General features: G+C 46.0%; 1 long non-coding RNA gene across 1 annotated transcript; it reads right to left on the reverse strand.

The window, feature by feature from the left end:
* Nucleotides 1–9,904: 9,904 nt before the first annotated feature.
* Nucleotides 9,905–16,731, reverse strand: LOC134734021 (uncharacterized). Its single transcript, XR_010117452.1, has 3 exons — nucleotides 16,172–16,731; nucleotides 15,343–15,503; nucleotides 9,905–10,190 (listed from the first exon to the last, which is right to left on the reverse strand). It is a non-coding gene; the product is annotated as an uncharacterized lncRNA (long non-coding RNA).
* Nucleotides 16,732–21,044: the final 4,313 nt, after the last annotated feature.

Raw genomic sequence — 21,044 nt, forward strand, 5'->3', positions numbered from 1 at the left:
AACTCTCAAAGTACCTTTCTTTCTTCCATTCCTTCTCTTTCTTTCTTTCCTTTATTCTTTCTTTCTTTCTTTCTTTCTTTCTTTCTTTCTTTCTTTCTTCTTTCTTTCTTTCTCTTTCTCTCTCTCTTCTTTTCTTTTTTTTTTGAGACAGAGTCTCTGTCATTCAGGCTGGAGTGCAGTGGCACAATCTTGGTTCACTGCAACTCCTGCCTCTCTGGTTCAAGTGATTCTCATACCTCAGCCTCCTGAGTAGCTGGGATTACAGGTATGTACCACCACTAATGTGCCCAGCTAATTTTTTTATTTTTTTCAGTAGAGATGGGGTTTCACCATGTTGGCCCGGCTGATCTCAAACTCCTGGCTTCAAGTGATCCTCCTGCCTCTGCCTCCCAAAGTCCTGGGATTACAGGGCATGAGCCACTGCACCTGGCCTCAAAGTACTTAAAAAGATTTCTTTCTTTCTTTCTTTTATTATTTTTTTTTGAGACGGAGTTTTGCTCTTGTTGCCAAGGCTGGAGTGCAGTGGCGCAATCTCGGCTCACTGCAACCTCCACCTCAAGTGATTCTTCTGCCTCAGCCTCCCGAGTAGCTGGGATTACAGGTGCCCACCACCACGCCCGGCTGATTTTTGTATTTTTAGTAGAGACGGGGTTTCACCATGTTAGCCAGGCTGGTCTCAAACTCCTGACCTCAAGTGATTCACCTGCCTTGGCCTCCCAAAGTGTTGGGATTACAGGTATTAGCCACCATGCCTGGCCAAAAAAATTGTTTTCATATACGTATTTTTAATTGAGACAAGGTCTCTCCATGTTGCCCAGGCTGGGCTTGAACTCCTGGCCTCAAGTGATCCTCCTACCTTGGCCTCGAAAAGTGCTGGGATTACAAGTGTGAGCCACTGCTCCTGGCCTAAAATTGTTCTTATTCAAATTGAATTTCAAGTGTTGAGCGGGGACTGTGGCTCACACCTGTAATCCTAGTGCTTCCAGGGCCAAGGCAGGAGGATCACTTGAGGCTAGGAGTTCAAGACCTGGCTGGGCCACACGGAGAGATCTGTCTCTACAAAAAGCAAAAAAATTAGTCGGGTCTGGTGGCACATTCCTGTAGTGCCAGCTACTTGGAGGCTGAGTTGGGAGAATCACTTGAGCCTAGGAGGTTGAGGCTGCAGTGGGCTATAATCATGCCACTGCACTCCAGCCTGGGTGGCAGAGTGAGACCTGTCTCTTTTTTATTTATTTATTTTTTAAAAAAAAATAGAGACAGGGTTTCACCATGTCGCCCAGGCTGGTCTCAAATTCCTGGACACAGGTGATCCACCTGCCTCGGCCTCCCAAAGTATTGGGATGCGATTACAGGCATGAGTCACTGCGCCCAGCTGAGGGACCTGTCTCTAAATATAATGCAACTTAAAAATAAATTAAAAGGCTGGGCATAGTGGCTGACGTCTGTAATCCAAGCACTTTGCGAGAACAAGGTGGGCGGATCACCTGAGGTCGGGAGTTCGAGACCAGCCTCACCAACATGGAGAAACACCATCTCTACTAAAAAAAAAAAAAAAAAAATTAGCCAGGCGTGGTGGTGCATGCCTGTGTAATCCCAGCTACTCAGGAGGCTGAGGCAGGAGAATTGCTTGAACCCAGGAGGCAGAGGTTGCAGTGAGCCAAGATTGTACAATTGCACTCCAGCCTGGACAACAAGAGCGAAACTCCATCTCAAAAAACAAAATAAAATAAATGTGACTTGAGTACCCCCTGGCGAGATTGACACAAAGTCCAGGATCATCCTTTATGGGCAGTGCCTCTCCTCCCTCAACACTCTGACAATTCAGGTCATTCAAGAGCAGCCAGAACTTCTAAAATCCAAGAGAAGTGGACCTGCTCTTTCACTCTCAAAATGGGGAAAAGAGTCTTAAAGCCCATGGGCAGTCATCTGATGCCACCTTCACTGCCAGGGGCACGGCTCTGGCTCTCCAGTGTGGCCCTCCTCGCTCTGGTGAACTCTCCATCATGCTCTAAGCAGCGAGAGCCGGCGGGGCATCAGCCTGGGCACCACCCTGGGTCCTGGCTGGGTCTCTTAGTGTCCCAGGACCCATACTGTGGAAGTGAGCCTCTCATTCCCACCTTCAAAGGTTTGAGCAACTCCTCTCAAGCAATAGATCCTGAGTTGCCCCTAAGCAGGGCCCAGAACTTAGAAACAAAAAAGTTCACTTGTGGGGATGGAGGTGGTTCACGGAGTATCCACCTTGCTTCCCGCCTGACCCTCGGCGGGAAAGACAAGTGGGAGTTTTTGGAACCTTATATGCTAAACCAGAAAAAAAAATTTTTTTTAGTAGATTACTCCCATTTTCATTTTTTGTGAAAGAGAAGTCCTGATTTTTTCTTTTTTATGTATTTATTTTTTCTCTTTATTAAAAAAGTTTCTTTTTGTAATGATTTGTTATCTTCAGAATTTTAGGAGGTTTTGTGACATCTAGGAAAGTAGAGGAGACAGTAGTTCTCAAATGGGGATGTTATAGGAAAGGGGTCCCAATCCGGACCCCAAGAGAATGTTCTTGGATCTTATGCAAGAAGGAATTCAGGGCAAGTGCACAGTGCAAAGCAAAAGCAAGTTTATTAAGAAAATGCAGTGGCAAAAGGACAGCTACTCCATAGAGTAGGATGTTCCTGAAAGTAAGAGGAGGAATGCGTCCACCTCAGGTGCCATGCTTCCATATATGAGGAGATGTGCTCTGTTATAAGGGTTTGTGAGAAATAATCAATTTTCTTAATTACTGTGTTTTGCAAGAATCGATTTTATTATCTTTAAAACAAAATTAGGAATGCCTTCATTCTCCAGTATCGAGATACCTGCACACACCCAAGTCTGGGTTTGTTTTAGTAAACATTGTTAATTTGCTCACTTACCCGCAAACATCTAGAGGCTGGGAATGCCTGATTTTCTGGGAAGGCAGCCCAGCAAGTCCCAGCCTCGTTTTCCTTGCCCTCACTCAAAATGGAGTCACTCTGGTTTGAACGCCTCTGACAGGGACCTTGAGACAGTGTTTTGGGGGAAAGTATTGTCCAGTGACTATTTCTGAACAGTCGTACCTTGTCAGCCAAATATCTCTGTTTCTGGGTAACTGCATAAATCTGTTTTTTTTTTTTTGACCTGTCTTCCTCTTGCTGTAAAGTTAGAAAAATACCTATCCAACCCTCCTGGTGTCAGAATGTTTCATTAAGTAGCCAAAGGCCTCCGTCAGGTCTGTAGCAGGAGCTCCCAACCTGCAGGCTGTAGAATTCTGGAAGGCTTAGAATTGTTGCAAGGGATTAGAGGGTGCTCACATTTATTGCGTGTTTATTATAGAGGTGCTGACGCCAGGCTGCCTGGGTTTGAATCTCAGCTCCACCAACATTGTATCTGTGTGATGTTTGTTTGTTTGTTTGTTTGTTTGTTTGTTGAGATAAAGTCTCACTCTGCCACCCAGGCTAGAGTGCAGTGGAGCGGTCTTGGCTCACTGCAACCTCTGCCTCCCGGGTTCATGTGATTCTCCTGCCTCAGCCTCCCAAGTAGCTGGGATTACAGGTACGTGCCACCACACCCAGCTAATTTTTTTTTTTTTTTAAGTAGAGACGAGGTTCACCATGTTGGCCAGGCTGTTCTTGAACTCCTGACCTCAGGTGATCCTCACACTCCAACCTCCCAAAGTGTTGGTATTACAGGCGTGAGCCACCGCACCTGGCCTAGTTGTGTGATTTTTTTTTTTTTTTTTTTTTTGAGACGGAGTCTCACTCTGTCGCCCAGGCTGGAATGCAATGGCGCAATCTTGGCTCACTGCAACCTCTGCATACTGGGTTCAAGCAATTCTCCTGCCTCAGCCTCCTGAGTAGCTGGGATTACAGGCATGCACCACCATGCCCGGCTAATTTTTGTTTTTTTAGTAGAGACGAGGTTTCACCATGTTGGTCAGGCTGGTCTTGAACTCCTGACCTCATGATCCACCCACCTTGGCCTCCCAAAGTGCTGGAATTACAGGTGTGAGCCACAGCACCCAGCTGTGTGTGATCTTAAAATGTGTTATTTGAATTCTCTGAGCCTCAAGTTCATTATTTGTAGAGTGAGGATGATACGAAAGGCATCTAACTCATAGATTTAATGTGAGAATTAAAATAATTAACATATGCAAAGTGTTTAGCTCTGTGCCTGACATAGTAACTAGCCAATAAATGTTTATTACTACTATTTTTATTATTAATAGCACTACCGTTTATCAAATAGCTATTATTTCCCAGGGACTGTGTCAGAAACTTCACATTTATGATCTCAAATCCTCATGACATCTCCATTTTATATAAAATGAGCTTACACGACTTGCCCAATGCTAGATTGTTCCAGAACTTGTATTCAATACTGGTTTTCAAAACCTACTCTTGCTGGCACTAAAGACTGCTTTCTCTGAACCAAATCAAACTATGCCTGAACCAAACTGTAGATTGATTATTTAATATGTCTCATTTTGGCCAGGTGTGGTGGTTCATGCCTGTAATCCCAGAGAATGAGGCAGGAGGATCGCTTGAGCCTGGGAGTTCAAGACTGGCCTGGGCAACATAGTGAGATCCTGTATCTATTGAAAAAAAAAAAATAGCCAGGCATGGTGGCGCATGCCTATAGTCCCAGCTACTCAAGCAGGAGGATTGCTTAAGCCAGGGAAGTTAAGGCTGCATTGAGTTCTGATTGCGTCATGGGACTCCAGCCTGGGTGACAGATAGACCCTGTCTCAAAATAATAATAATAAAGGGCCAGGCAGGTGGCTCATAATCCCTTTAATCCCAGCATTCTGGGAGGCTGAGGCAGGCAGATCACCTGAGGCCAGGAGTTCGAGACCAGCCTGACCAATATGGAGAAACCCCATCTCTACTAAAAATACAAAATTAGCTGGGTCTGGTAGCACATGCCTGTAGTCCCAGCTACTCGGGAGGCTGAGGCAGGAGAATCGCTTGAACCCAGGAAGCGGAGGTTGTGGTAAGCCGAGATCGTGCCATTGCACTCCAGCCTGGTCAACAAGAGCAAAACTCCATCTCAATAATAATAATAATAATTAATATGTCTTGTTTTGTGGATAACCAAAACTTGGACTCTAGTCAAGTAATTTTTTTTTTTTTTTTTTTGAGACGGAGTCTTGCTCTGTCGCCCAGGCTGGAGTGCAGTGGCGCGATCTCGGCCCACTGCAAGCTCTGCCTCCTGGGTTCACGCCATTCTCCTGCCTCAGCCTCTCCGAGTAGCTGGGACTACAGGCGCCCGCCACCACGCCCGGCTAATTTTTTTTGTATTTTTAGTAGAGACGGGGTTTCACAGTGGTCTCGATCTCCTGACCTCGTGATCCGCCCGCCTCGGCCTCCCAAAGTACTGGGATTACAAGCGTGAGCCATAGTCAAGTAATTAACAACCATTCCAGCACAGGGCTGACCATCAGAATGGAGGCTGGCCCAACCCCAAGCTGGGGGTGAGAGGCGGGCAGCATTCTGGTCCTGAGCCAGGCACTGCTGCTTTAGTTACTGGATCGTGGGGAATACACAAAATAGTGCCAAAAGCCCATGTCCTTGCCTTAATGATATAGGGTGATATGTTCTTTTTCTTGTTCATCTAATAATAATTATGCTGGCCATTCTCTTTTCTCATAAAATGTCCCTTCCAGGAGTGAATCTTTGGATTGGCCCACTAGAGACCTTTCCCCTTGCAGCAAGATTGTAATAAAACTCTGATATGTACTTGTGTTGGAAAAAAAACTCTATCCAAACCGTGTTTTTCTCCTACTCTCACACACCGCAACAATCAACACAGAAGACTTCTGTGATCAAATGTGAGGGGAAATTTTCCTGAGACACCAACCAGCGGACAGCAGCTGGATATCCTCCAATTCAATTCCAACACTGTCTCTTTGCAGATAACGTGAGATCCCACAGTTGAGAGCTCAGTCCCCAGGACGGTCCCCCCATCCCTAGACACTTCTCTTCTCTTTTTCCCTAGTCTCTGGGAAATAGTTGCAAGTCCGGGCCTCCAAAACTTCTTGAAGCCAGTGCGGGGATTGGCTTCAAGTTGTGGTTCCATGACCCCCTTTTTGGGTTGGATTAATTTGCAGGAGCAGCTCGCAGAACTCAGGGAAACACATTAACTGCTTTTTTATAAAGGATGTTACAAGGGATACAGACGAAGAGAAGTGGAGGGCAAAGTATGGGAGAAGGGACTCAGAGCTTCCGTGTCCTCCGTGGGCACATCACCCTCCAGGAACCTCTGAGTGTTCAGCTACCTGGAGCTCTCCCAACCCGGTCCTCTTGGGTATTTTTGTTTTGTTTTTTATTTTTATTTTCTTTCTCTCTTTCTCTCTCTTTCTCCTTCCTTCATTTCTCCTTCCCTCCCTCCCTTCTTTCCTTCCTTCCTTCCTTCTTGCTTTTCTTTTTTTTTTGACAGAGTCTCGCTCTGTTGCCCAAGCTGGAGTGCAGTGACATGATCTCAGCTCGCTGCAACCTCTGCCTCCCGGGTTCAAAAGATTCTCCTGGCTCAACCTCCCAAGTAGCTGGGACTACAGGCGCCCACCACCAAGCCCAGCTAATTTTTTGTATTTTTACTAGTGATGGGGTTTCGCCATGTTGACCAGGCTGGTCTAGAACTCCTGACCTCAGGTGATCCTCCTGTCTTGGCCTTCCAAAGTGCTGGGATTACAGGCTTGAGCCACTGTGCCTGGCCATGTTTTCTCTTTTTTTGTAGACAAGTTTTTGCTCTATGGCCCAGGCTGGAGTGCAGTGGCATGGATCACAGCTCACTGCAGCCTTGACCTCCCAGGCTCAAGTGATCCTCCTACCTCAGCCTCCCAAGTAGCTAGGACTAAAGACTTTTACCATCATGCCTGGCTAATTTTTTAATTTTTTTTTTTTTTTTTTTGTACAGGCCAGGTCCCACTATGTTGCCCAACCTAGTTTCAAACTCCTGGGCTCAAGCCTCCCACCTCAGCCTCCCAAAGTGCTGGGGTTACAGGTGTGAGCCACCACACCTGGACCTTTGGGTTTTTATAGAAGCTTCATGACATTAGCATTCCTTCCCTCAGTGTGTACAGGGTCTTAATACCCATAGTCAGAAAGGTGGGGGTAGATTAGAGGCCTGCCTTGGGGCAGATGAAAGGAGGGCAGAAGAAAGAGAGATTCTGTTTCCTGGGGCCTGCCCCTGAGGCCTAACACACCCAACATTATAACAAAAGACTGTAACAAGGGCTGTGGGAATTACGAACCCAGAACTGTGCACAAAAACCAATATATGTCATACTACCACAGCACACTCAACAGACACGTCTAGAAAGTTGTTTTTAACTGTGGAGAGGTTTCCCAAGAGTTGGGCAGAAATGGGACTTAGAACAGAGTAGAGGCAGATGTATTTCAATAATTAAGGTAATATGGCCACAGGTCCCAGCACTGAATCAGCCCTGAATACAATACATTTTAAATTCATCTAGATCATGTAGATTTTATTATGGTTAGTACAATACAAGACCTGATTTCACAATAGCTTATTGACCTTATGTATTTTGTCAAACAATGGCTAATGTAACATTACTTATGTTAAAAAGGCAAGATCCACTGATGAATGCTAAAAGAGTGAATGAAATGTTAAGGAGGAACAGAACATTTGGATAGCCTCAAAGCATTTTCTTCAAAATATTAATGACCATGGTGGTTTTAACAGGTGTCCACAAATTCTTTGATACACCTCCTCTGGGAAGTGGGACTTAATTCTTTTCCCCTTTGGCGCGGACTGGACTTAGTGACTTGCTTCTAGAGTATGGAAAGAGGAAAAATGGCAACTTCACAACGGAGAAACTTGGCAGACATAACCTTAACCAAGTGATTAAGGTTAACATCACCAGCAACAAGTTATGCTGATCTCATATATTCCCAGATATTATTTAAGGTGAGGGATACTTCCCCCTCTGTGGTATTCCCCAAAATCCGTGACTCCAGTCTAGTGAGAAATATCAGACAAAGCCTCAGGGACATTCTACAAAATTCCCAACCAGTACTCTTCAAAAGTGCCAATGGGACTGGGCGCGGTGGCTCATACCTCTAATCTCAGCACTTTGGGAGGCTGAGGTGGCGGATCACTTGAGGTCAGGTGTTCGAGACCAGCCTGGCCAACATGGTGAAGCCCTGTCTCTACCACAAGCACAAAAACTAGCTGGGCATGGTGGTGCATGCCTGTAATCCCAGCTACTCAGGAGGCTGAGGCAGGAGAATCACTTGAGCCCAGGAGGCAGAGGTTGCAGTGAGCTGAGATCTTGCCACTGCACTCTAGCCTGGGTAACAGAGTGAGACTTTGTCTCAATAAATAAATAAATAAATAAAATAAGATAAAATAAAAAAGTACCAATGGGCCAGGTGGTGCAGTGGCTCACATTTGTAATCCCAACACCTTGGAAGGCCCAGGCAAGAGGATGGATTGAGCCCAGGAGTTAAAGACCAGTCTGGATAAGATGAAGAAACTCTGTCTCTACAAAAAAAAAAAAAAAAAAAAAAATTTTTTTTTTAAATTAGCCAGGTACGGTGGCAGGCTCCTGTAACCCCAGCTATGTGGGAGGATCCCTCGAGCCCAAGAGTTCTAGGCAGCAGTGAGCTATGACTGTGCCACTGTACTCTAGCCTGGCTGATAAATTGAGACCCCATCTCTAATGAAAAAACAAAAGCAAAAAAACACCAAAAAAAAGTGCCAAGGTCATGAAACAACAAGACCAAGAAATTGTCACAGATTGGAAGAGAGTAAGGAGACATGATGGTTAAATACAACATGGTATACTGGATGGAATCCTGGAACAGAAAAAGGACATTCCTGGAAAAACTGGCGAAATCTAAATAACATTTGTAGTTGTGTAGTTAATAGTGTTGTGGTAATGTCAGTTTTTTTTTTTAAGAGAATCCCACTCTGTTGCCCAGGCTGGAGTGCAGTGACACAATCATAGCTCACTGCAGTCTCGAACTCCTGGTCTCCAGTGATCCTCCCACCTTAGCTTCCCAAAATGCTGGGATTACAGGCAAGTGCCACTATGCCCAGCTGGCAATGCCAATTTCTTAGTTTTGATTTTCCTGCCATGCCTATGTAACAAAAAGGGAAGATCGGTGAAAGTTACATGGGAACTCTCTGTTCCTTTTTACAACTCTTCTGTAAATCTAAAATTATTTCAAAATAATAGGTTAAAAATACCAACAGGAAGCCTGGTGCGGTGGCTCACATCTGTAATCCCAACACTATGGGAGGCTGAGCTAGGCGGATTGCTTGGACCCAGGAGTTTGAGACCAGCCTCGGCAACATACCAAAACTCTGTCTGTACAATAATAGTAATAATAATAATAATACAAAAATTAGCCGGGTGTGGTGGTGCTCGCCCGAAGTCCCAGCTGCTCAGGAGACTGAGGCGGGAGTACCTCTTGAGCCCAGGGGGCAGAGGGTGCAGTGAGCCGAGATCGCACCACTGCAGTCCAGTTTGGGTGACAGAGTGAGACCCTGTCTCAAAAACAAACAAACAAAAAAACCAACAAGAATAATAAAATCACAAAGCCTTCAAATTTTCCAATTAAACAAACAAGCAAACAAAATGTTTTCACAAATATTGGGAACTGCAGTTTACACAACATGCAAATAGCTACATGAAAGAATCCAACAATAATACTAACAAAAAGCAGGAGGTCACACAGATGTTTCCAACCACCCCAATGCACATGCAGTTGAGTGCAATGGATGTCCTCCTTCTTTTTTCTTGAGACAGGGTCTCACTCTGTCACCCTGGCTGGAGTGCAGTGGCATGATCTCGGCTCACTGCAACTTCTGCCTCCTGGGCTCAAATGAGCCTCCCCCCTCAGCCTTCTGAATAGCTGGGACTCCAGGTGCGCACCACCATGCCTGGATAATTTTTTTTTTTTTTTGGTATTTTTTGTAGAAATGAGGTTTTGCCATGTTGCTCAGGCTGGTCTCAAACTCCTGGACTCAAGTGATCCACTCACCTCTGCCTCCCAAAGTGCTGGGATTACAGGTGTGAGCCACTGCATCTAGCATGAATGTTCTCTTCTAGGCTGGCAGTATTCACACTCAGAGCTGTGATCTAGGGTTAGAGGGCAGCATGGACAAGTCCAAAGCTTGAGGTTTCTCAGTTGGTCAGGGTGGGAAGACGGAAGGTAGGTCTGTGTGTTCCAGCAGGAATGGAGGGAGACAGTGGATTAAAATAATTAAATTAAATAATTAAATGAAAATAATTCACACACGAAAAGTGCTTAGCCCTGCGCCTGGCATAGTAACCAGTCAATAAAAGTTAAGAGTCTCGCTCTGTAGCCCAGGCTAGAGTGCAGTGGCACGATCTCGGCTCACTGTAACCTCCACCACATGGGTTCAAGCAATTCTCCTGCCTCAGCCTCCCATGTAGCTGGGACTACAGGTATGTCCCACCACGCCCGGCTAATTTCTTGTATTTTTAGTAGAGACAGGGTTTCGCCATGTTGGCCAGGCTGGTCTCGAACTCCTGACCTCAGGTGATCCCCCCCACCTCAGCCTCCCAAAGTGCTAGGATTACAGGCGTGAGCCACCACGCCTGGCAATAAACATTAATTATTGTTATTATTGGTAGTAGTACCATTTATCAAATACCTATTTTTTCTAGGCACTGTGCCCAAAACTTTACATCCATTATCTCAAATCTTCATGACATCCCTGTTTTACGTAAAGTAAGCTTACATGACTTGCCCAAGTGAGACTGCTCCAAAACTTGGATTCAATACTGATTTGCATAGTAGCCCCCTGGGCCTCAGTTTATCAAAAGGTAAAAGGCTAGAAATGGCCCCAGAAAAGTGGGATAGCCCAGTGGGGAAAACCTCGGGCACTGAAGTCAAAGATACCTTCCTACTTTCTTCACAGGAATGTTGGAAGGAAAAACATGGCGATGGTCTCCGTCCTTAACACATCCAAGCACATAGTACTCAGTTCACAGCAGTAGAGCAGGGTCATATTTGGAGCTTTTTAATTGAGCCTTTTTCTTCCTCACCAACTTTTTTTTTCTTTTTAGTGGCCCTTCACCCATTGTCTGAGGGGGCACTGGAGTATAGCCTGAGAGAAAGAAGTCATTGTTCAGCCCTGAATGTCAAATGGGACTCTTATAAAAGTCCAAAGCAGAATTATTTTAAAGATCCAGGCACTCAACTACAAAGTCAATATATATAGGAGAGACACATTTTTTTCAAAATCTTCTCTTTAAATATCAAGAGATTTACTAACAGATCAAGGAGGATTAAAAAAAGGAAAAAAAAATCCAGAGATGAAACTTGGATGACCCAAGGAATAAAAGTTTCCCTGAAGTCATCGAGTAGGTAATTTCTCAGGTCAGGCAAGAAACTCCTCCTGGATGGACTGAGAAACACAGAAAACAGAGCGAGTGCCTGGGATTCGGGTCTCACCTGCTCAGGGTGAATGCCCAGTGGAAGGAGTAGAAGACCAGGGAACTAAGGGGTGTATGCCTCCTTCCGTGGGAAGCTGTGGAATGGCTGTGAGGCCTATTGAGGGAGAGAGAGAAGCAACGTTCTCTCTGGCCCAGCCCTATGGCTCCCCATCCCCTCCACGTACCAGTTCTGAAGCTATCAGCCCTCGTCCCCAAACCTACCCCCATATATGCCGTCTGGTGATGCTGGGGCTGGCATTGGGGCCCACCCTATTTCTGTTCTGTCAGCTGTTTCCAGGATAGGCTCTGCCAATAGGGGACCCTAGAGAGTGCAAGACGGTCCCAGGAAGAAAGGTCTCAGCTTGCTGTTGCATCCTGTCACCATCGCCTCAGCAATGGCCCTTCATTCACCCTGGCAGAGGAAATTGGTTCCAGCAGCAAGCGGTTCTGGTTTCTAGGTTTTCCCCACATTCCCAGAACCAGCCCCACTGTGGCCCCTCGGAGACACCAGCACCAGTTACAGCCATGCCCTCCTCCAGGTCTGGGTCCCAGCTGCTGGGTCCTAACACCTAACTTCCTCCCTTGTTCTCCCTTCCCTAGGAGTGGTGTCTGTCTCCTGCAGTTACTACCTCCGCTCTCATGCCGCCGGCTTTTCCATCTGTCAATTAATGTTTAGTCAGTTCTTTTAAAAACATTTAAATTTTTTTGTTTTTCTTCTTCTCTGTCAAAATTCCTGTTGAAATAGTCAATTCTTTCTATTCCATTCCCTGTCTTAAAGCAACCAGTCTGCTGTGTTCCTGATGAGACTGACTCATACAAACGTCTGACTCCCCTGAGGCCTTTGTGGGTCATGGGTAAGCATCAGAAGTTTCCAGTAGGACACATCTAAGCCCTGAGGAACCTGTGAGAGGCTTGGGGTCAGGATGGGGAGGGCTCAGAGCACACAGCTTTGGCAACAGACACCATGGCTGGAGGCTTCAGGAGTGACGTATGCCCAGGCCCAAAGCCAGAAAGGACCAGTGACATCAGCAGAGAAGCGATGGGGAGAAGCTGGCACCAGACGCCACAGAGGGCAAGGCAGCCCACAGGGCCATCAAGCCCAGAAGTCTAGGCCCAAGCCCATAGGTGCTAGGTAAGGCTCCTCTGCCGCCCTGTGTTATCCTTGGGCAGAAGAAGGCACCGCCGAGAGACGAGCAACCTAATAGTAAGTTCAGATCCTGAGCTGACAATTTTTCCAAACAAGACTAAATATTTTTGTCTAAATTTTTTGGTATTGACATAATTTCAGATTTATAGAAAAGTTGGAAGAGTAATGCAAAGAATTCTGAATCCCTTCATCCAAATTCCCTAAATGTTAACATTTTACTACACCTGCTTTATTCTTCTGTGTTTGTGTGCACATGCACATGTGTATTTTTTTCTGAAATGTTTAAAAGTTGTCCACATAGTGCCCTTTGATTCCTAAATACTTCAGTGTGTGTTTCCTAAAAACAAGGACGTAACCCTACATATCCACGGTACAGTTATCAAACTTGGAGAATTGGCCGGGCGTGTTGGCTCACAGGGCGTGTTGGCTCATACCTCTATAATCCCAGCACCTTGGGAGGCTGAGGCAGGAGGATCACTTGAGGCCAGGAACTGGAGACCAGCCTGGCCAACATAGTGAGACTCCCTATCTTAAAATTTTTTTTTTAGGCCGGGTGTGGTAGCTCACGCCTGCAATCCCAGCACTTTGGGAGACTGAGGCAGGCAGATCACCTGAGATCAGGAGTTTGAGACCAGCCTGACCAACATGGTGAAACTCTGTCTCTACTAAAATACAAAAATTAGCCAGGCATTGGGGTGGGCTCCTGTAATCCCAGCTGCTTGGGAGGCTGAGGCCAGAGAATCACCTGAACCTGGGAGACGGAGGTTACAGTGAGCCGAGGTCGCGCCATTGCACTCCAGCCTGGGCAACAAGAGCAAAACTCCGTCTCAAAAAGAAATTTTTTTAACACAAAAATTAAAAATTGGAGAATTAACATTATACAAGACTATTGTCTAATCTGTAGACTTATTTCAGATTTTACCAATTGTCCCCAAATGCCCTTTAAAGCAAAAGAAAATGCATGCTCTCCCACTGCATTTAGTTGTCATGAAAAAAATACATTTTAACCCAGAAATAAATCAGGGGAAGAGGAGTTGTGATCGAGTTGGGTTCAGTTGTGGAAGGAAAGTTTTATTTCTGCAAATCTGAATCATACAGTATAAATGCTGACCCTGCTATGTTAGCAATTAATAATAGCATTGATGATAATGGTAATAATAGTTCATGACCCTTTCTGTCCTGGATCTTTATCTGTTTGAGATACAGTTGTAGTCATTTGGCATCAGCCAGTTGCTCCATGAAAAAAAGGTTTATTGAGACAATGTAGCATACGGCAAACACAGGAGTTGCAGAGTTAGACAGACCTGGGTTGAAAACTGGCTTTGCCTTGCTGGCAGTATGACCTTGGACATGGTTTGAACCTTACTGAGCCTCCGCTTCCTTGCCTTTAACATGGAGGAGAGGTAGGATCTGGAGTCCAGCAAATCTAGGCTCACATCTTCGCTCTGTGCTTACTAGTTCTGGGCCCCTGGGCAAGGCTTTCATCAGGTTGCGTTTTGGTCTACTCATCTGTAAAATGGGCACCTTGCTGGGATATTGGGAACAGAGATGATTTTTGTATGAAATCGACCTGGTTCGTAGCAGGTTCCTGGTTCATAGTAGTCTTAGTGAATGGTTATTTTACTTTATTTTTTGATAGGGTCTAATTCTGTCACTCAGGCTGGAGTGCAGTGGTACAATCATGGCTCACTGTAGCTTCGACCACTGGACCCCAGGTGATCCTTCTGCCTCAGCCTACTGGGTAGCTGGGACTACAGCCATGTGCCATCACGCCTAGCTAATTTTTGTATTTTTTATAGAGTCAGGTTTCACCATGTTGCCCAGGCTGGTCTTGAACTCCTGGGCTCAAGTGATCCACCCACCTCGGCCTCCAAAAATGCTGGAATTATAGGCATGAGCCACCACACCTGGCCATTAAATGTTAATTGTATTAGCCCTTCCGAGTTGGGGCATGTGATTCTTCCTCTGTGAGCCTCAATTTCTTCATCTGTAAAACAGAGCCGGTGGTACCCATTTCTTGGTGTGAAGAATGAGAAGTGAAGGTGGAAGGGCTTGGTGCTCTGAAAAGCCTGGTGCCTCGTGGCCCTGGCAGAGTATGTGATTGGTGGGGCAGTGACAAAAACAGAAAGTGCTTTGGAATCCTGGGGCCTGCCAGGAATGTGGGCAAACCTGTTCCATCCACTGCTGCCCCAAGCTCCAGACTCTCCCATCCTCTCCCCCAATCAGGTTCCCTCCCCCATCCTTTGGGTGCGTCTTGGCTTGTCCTGCCTGTCTTCTTCTAGGAAGCCACTCAGTCCTGCCTCAGAGAAGGAAGGAAGGATGTCACCTTGTCCTGGGCAAGTTATTGGGCAAGACCAGGCAGCTCCAGTGCTAATTTAATGCTGGGAAGAGAGCCGGGGAACCTGCAGCTCTGGCCAGCTTTCTCCCAAGGAATCCCAGCCCTACCAGCCTCCTCCCTGTCTCTGGCACATACCAGTTCACAGCCAGATCAGTAGAGCAGAGGTGCACAATGGGGAGGCTCTGGCCTGAGAAGAGGAAAGCCCCTGAGAACATTCAAAGGGTCAAGAGAGGACTGAGGCAAGACCTCTTGGGTAAGAGGGTCCCAGAAAGAGAACCAGCCCTGGGACCAACCAAGGGAGGCAAGAGGTGGGTGTGTTTCCAGAGTGGATGGACGTCCATTCGACCTCATGCCTTGATGGTGGAGCTGTACAATGGGCCAGGCCCTGTGCCGAGCTCTTGACATGATACACATTATACTTACCTTATGGAACCCTCATATGTCCTAGGATCCCAGAGCACTATCCTCCTTGGATGAAGAGGAAACTGAGGCCCAGAGAGTGAAGCTTCCAGTTCCAGTTGATGTCTGCTCAGGGGTTGGAACCTGAATTGGCTCAACTCCAAAATCCACGTTCAGCAGGTTTGCTGTAGGATGGAGAAGGATCGGGAGCTAGGCCCAGGGCTGCCCCTACCTTCAAGGGCTAACACTTTTCTGGGTGCAGCCCTGTGATCTTGCCAAGTTATTTATGTATTCCTTCCCCTGCACTGACACATTCTGGGGATCCCGGAGTGGGCAGGGACTGTCCACATCATCTAGCCCTTCTTAAACATATATGTAATCACAGCCGCTTATGCGCCTTCTCCCCACCCCACCTGACTGTGGGTTCTTCCAGGCACTGAATCCAATTACTCTATTTATCTGCCCACATACCAAGCAAATGCCAGGAATGCATTTGGTGTTTAATGAATAAAGGTAGGAATGAGGTGGAGTTAAACCTCCTTGCTTCTCAGAGGAAGCAACTAAGACCCAGCGAAGGAGGGAAGGGGCTTGCCCAAGGTCACTGTCCAGCTTCCACCCGGCGTACTTTCCCTTCTATGACTCAGTCCTGGCATGGGCCCAGGGTTTTGCCAAGAAGGGCTGCCTTTAGGGAGCCCCGTGGGAAACCAGAGACCCCATCTGGCCCTTAAAGCTCCTCCTCTCTGTAAGATTAGGAACAAGGTCATAGCAACCCAAAGGAGGTGGGGCAACTGGAGTTCAAGACGTTCACCTTAAAAGGTACACTCAGTTGCCCCTGAGTTTGGAGTTTGCTGACCTGAAAAAAAGAGAACTGCACGGTAAACCATTTGTGTTCCATGTCGTCAAAAGTATAGCACCTGCTGGGGGCTGGGCTGGTGTTCCGTGGGATCATGATGATTCTCTGACTTGAAGTGCAAGGACTGGGAAATAATTCCATGTCTGTAAGAAAATGAATCCTAAAGATTCCAGTGTTGTACCTTATCCACTGATTTATTCATTCATTCATCCATTCACCCACTCATTCATCAACGTAGTATTTCAAATGTCACTCATTCCTGTACTACTTTCATCATTTTCTATAATCTGTAAGATATTTTTGCTTTGTGTTTTTCTTTATTGGACTATTTTACTTAAATAAATTTAGCCTCAGCCTAAGCAACAGTACAGTCTGTTTAAATATAGCTATTACAATAACAAAATGTTTGTCCATGTATCACCTAAAACCCTCTTCGGTGCCACCTTGGATGTATCTGCATTCACTCATCCTCTCCTCTCTGCACCTCAGGTCCCACAAGTGAGCGGTGGAGGGCATTCGGATGCAATGATCTTTCAGCCCTAACATTCTGGAAGTCTGATTCAAAGAGTCACACCCAGCAAAGGAAAACACAGAGATTAGACGGAATCAGTGAAAAGGTGGCTGGTCAAAAGCAGCACATGTATCGTGTTTTCAAGGCTCAGCAGTGACTCAGGAAGGCAAGACAGGAAGTCCCTTGGGAATGGTCTGTAAACCAGGGCCAGGGACTAAGAAAAACAGGTAGACAAGTCCCCAGGAGCCTTAAACAGCCCCCAAAGCATGAGCTACACATACGTCACTAGACTCTGTCAGAACCTTTCAGAGCTGGCCAGGCACGGTGGCTCACGCCTGTGATCCCAGCACTTTGGGAAGCCGAGGTGGGAGGATAGCTTGAACCCAGGAATTCGAGACCAGCCTGGGCAACATAGCGAGACCTCATCTCTACAAAAAATAAAATAAATAAATAATTTAAAAAGAGGCCGGGAGTGGTGGCTCACACCTGTAATCCCAGCACTTTGGGAGGCCGAGGGGGGCAGATCACCTGAGGTCAGGAGTTGGAGACCAGCCTGGCCAACATGATGAAACCTCATCCTTACTAAAAATACAAAAATTAGTCAGGCATGGTGGCAGGCATCTGTAATCCCAGCTACTCGGGAGGCTGAGGTGGGAGAATTGCTTGAACCTGGGAAGCAGAGGTTGCAGTGAGCCGAGATGGCGCCACTACACAGAGCAAGACCCCGTCTCAAAAAAAAAAAAAATAAAAAAAATAAAAAAAAAAAAAATACAAAGAACCTTCCAGAGTTCCTAGAGGCATTAAGACACTAAAATGCCAGAGAAAGCCATTTTACCCCTGAAGAAGCTCAGCACTGGGAAATGACTGGGCAGAAACGTGGCCCACCTGGCCTCCTCCTAGTCCCCAGGGCAGGCCGAACTGAAGTAGGTTTCTTCGGTTTTCTTCAGGTTTCTTCAGTAGGTACCTGCTCGGCCCACAAGCCCAGGGAGTCTCCTGGGTCCTTGGTTCTTCTATGCAGCCCAGCCTCCTTGTCCAGTTAATTGGGGCAGAAGTGGGCACCTGACTCACAGGCAACCACTCCAGAGGCCAGGCTGGGCCAGTCAGATTCCTGAACTTTGGAATTAGGACAAGGAGAGGCCAGACTGTTTGCCACAGGTCCTGGTTGGCTAAGGAAATGTAGATTTGCCAAGGAGGGCTGCTTGGGACACATGTCTGAAAGAGAGAAAGGAAACTGGTGTTTTGAGAGAAGTGGAGGGAAAGGTGGGCATTCCCCCAACACCAGTCCTGAGTGTAAGGTCCTTGTGTGACTTGCCTGCCCTTGAGATCTGTGAGATAGTTCTAACGGCTTATATTGAATTACATTTTTTGCTTAAACTAGCTGGAGTGGGCTTCTATTTCATGTAAACAAATCAATCACTGATATAGTGAAGCCCGTCCTTCAAAGTTTCCCAAATTAGACTTGGCAAGCCAGCATAATGGTAATGATGCTAATGACACCCCTGACATTTGATTGGTGTTTTATAATTTAAAAGTCCCTAACACAGGGGTCATCACTCCAGCCTGGGATGACTTGCCCCAGACCTACTCATGCTGCAGACTCTTGGGGAATGGCATCACTCCTAAAACTCTCAATGTCTTCAACAATAAAGTGGGGTTAATAAAGTCTGTTTTAAGTGGTTGTTGCAAGGTTTCAATGTGGTATGCAAAGTGTCTAGCACTTTGGCACATAGTAAAAGTGCTCAGTATGTGGTAGCCATAATAGTGATTTATTATATAAAGTACCTAGATGAGGCTAGAGACACAATTACTAATCAAAAATTATGTAATATAAAGTGCATACTGATCAGTGCAGAGGGTTTGACTTCACTAGACTTAACAGGATCACTTGTAAAACAAAGGAGTTTTAGTTGATCACAAGCTTTACGTGAGTCAACAGAAACCATCACAAAGCTAATGTGATCTCAGGCCATATTAAGAAAAGTTTTATCTCTAGAAGATGGGAGATGTTAGTCATGTCCACCTCAGTCCCTATCAGACAACACCTAGTGGTGGGGAGGGGGCAGGCTCTGAGAAGAGGACACGTGACCTCACAACTTTCCAAGAAAAATAAAATTTCTTTCTTGGCAAGTATGCTTGCACATATAGATACTCAAAAAACATTCCTCTATTTTTGTTTCCTTTTTCACTTATGGCTTTGTTTTGGAGTAGTTAGAGAAAGCCACTGCAATCAAGACAGTGTGGTACTGGTATAAAGATGAATAAATTTAAAATGTCTGCCCTTTAGAAGACACAGGAGAATGCAAACACAATCCACAGACTGAGAGAAAATATTTGCAAATGATTTATGATGTGGTTTGGTTTTGTGTCCCCACCCAAATCTCATCTCAAATTCTAATCCCCACATGTCAGAGGAGCGGCCTGATGGGAGGCGATTGGATCATGGGGGTGAATTTTCCCCTTGGTGTTCTTCTGATAGTCAGTTCTCATAAGATCCGACGGTTTTAAAGTGTGGTTCTTCCTTCCCTTGCTCTCTCTCTGTCTCTCTCCTCTCACCATGTAAGATGTGCCTTGCTACCCCTTTCACCTTCTGCCATTATTGTAAGCTTCATGAGGCCTCCCCAGTCATGTGAAATTGTGAGTCAATTAAATTTCTTTTCTTTATAAATTACCCAGTCTCAGGTAGTTCTGTATAGCAATGTGAAAATGGACTAACACAGAAAATTGGTACCAGGAGTGGGGTACTGCTGTAAAAATTCCTGAAAATATGGAAGTGACTTTGCAACTGGGTAATAGGCAGAGGCTGGAACAGTTTGGAGGGCTCAGAAGAAGACAAGACTATGTGGGAAAGTTTGGAACTTCCTGGAGACTTGTCGAATGGTTTTGACAAAAATGCTGATAGTGATATGGACAACGAAGTCCAGGCTGAAGTGGTCTCACATAGAGATGAGGAACTCATTAGGAACTGGAGCAAAGGTCACTCTTGCTATGCTTTAGCAAAGACACTGGTGGCATTTTACCCCTGCCCTAGAGATACATGGAACTTTGAACTTGAGATAAATGATTTAGGATATCTAGTGGACGAAATTTCTAAGCAGCAAAGCATTCAAGATGTGGCTTGGGTGCTTCTAACAACATACAGCCGTATGCATTCACAAATAGATGGTCTGAAATTGGAACTTATGTTTAAAAGGGAAGCAGAGCAAAAGTTTGGGAAATTTGCAGCCTGACCAAGTAATAGAAAAGAAAAACCCATTTCATGGGGAGAAATTCAAGCAGGCTGGATAAATTTGCATAAGTAACAAGGATCCAAATATTACTCACCAAGACAATAGGGAAAATGTCTCCAGGGCATTTCAGAGATCTTCCTCAGTCCCTCCCACCACAGGCCCAGAGGCCTAGAAGAGAAAAATGGCTTTATGGGCCAGGTTCAGGGCCCCTGCTGCTCTATGCAGCCTTGGGACTTGGCACCCTGCATCCCAGCCACTGTAGATCCAGCTGTGGCTAAAAAGGGCCAAGGTATAGCTAAGACTGTGGCTTCAGAGGGTGCAACCTCCAAGACTTGGTGACTTCCGTGTGGTGTTGTGCCTGCAGGTGTGCAGAAGGCAAGAGTTTAGGAGACTCCGCCTAGATTTCAGGGGAGGTGTGGAAACATTTGGATGTCCAGGCAGAAGTCTGCTGCAGGGGCAAAGTCCTCATGGAGAACCTCTGCTAGGGCAGTATGGAGGGGAAATGTGGGGTTGGAGCCCCAACACAGAGTCCCCACCAGGGCACTGCCTACTGGAGCTGTGAGAAGAGGGCCATTGTCTTCCAGACCCCAGAATGGTAGATACACTGACAGCTTGCACCATGCACCTGAAAAAGCCACAGGTACTCAATGCCAGCCCTTAAAAGCAGCTGTGGAGGCTATACCCTGTAGAGCCACAGGGGTGGAACTGCCCAAGGCCTTGGAAACCCACTTCTTGCATCAACGTGCCCTTGATGTGACACATGGAGTCAAAGGAGATTATTTTAGAGCTTTAAGATTTAATAACTGCCCTGTTGGGTTTTGGACTTGCAAGGGACCTGTGGCCCTTTTGTTTTGGTCAGTTTTTCCCATTTGGAACAGGAACATTTAACCAATGCCTGTACTATCATTGATTTTACAGGCTCATAGGCAGAAGGGACTTGGCTTATCTCTGATGAGATGTTAGACTTGGACTTTTGAGTTAACGTTGCAATGATTTAAGACTTTTGGAGACTGTCGAGAAGGCATAATTAGTTTTGAAATGTGAAAGGACACGAGATTTGGGAGGAGCCATGGGCCAAATGATCTCATTTGGCTCTGTGTCCCCACCCAAATCCCATCTGGAATTATAATTCCCA

Source organism: Symphalangus syndactylus, chromosome 12 (assembly GCF_028878055.3).
Source record: "Symphalangus syndactylus isolate Jambi chromosome 12, NHGRI_mSymSyn1-v2.1_pri, whole genome shotgun sequence".
Classification (NCBI taxonomy): Eukaryota; Metazoa; Chordata; class Mammalia; order Primates; family Hylobatidae; genus Symphalangus; species Symphalangus syndactylus.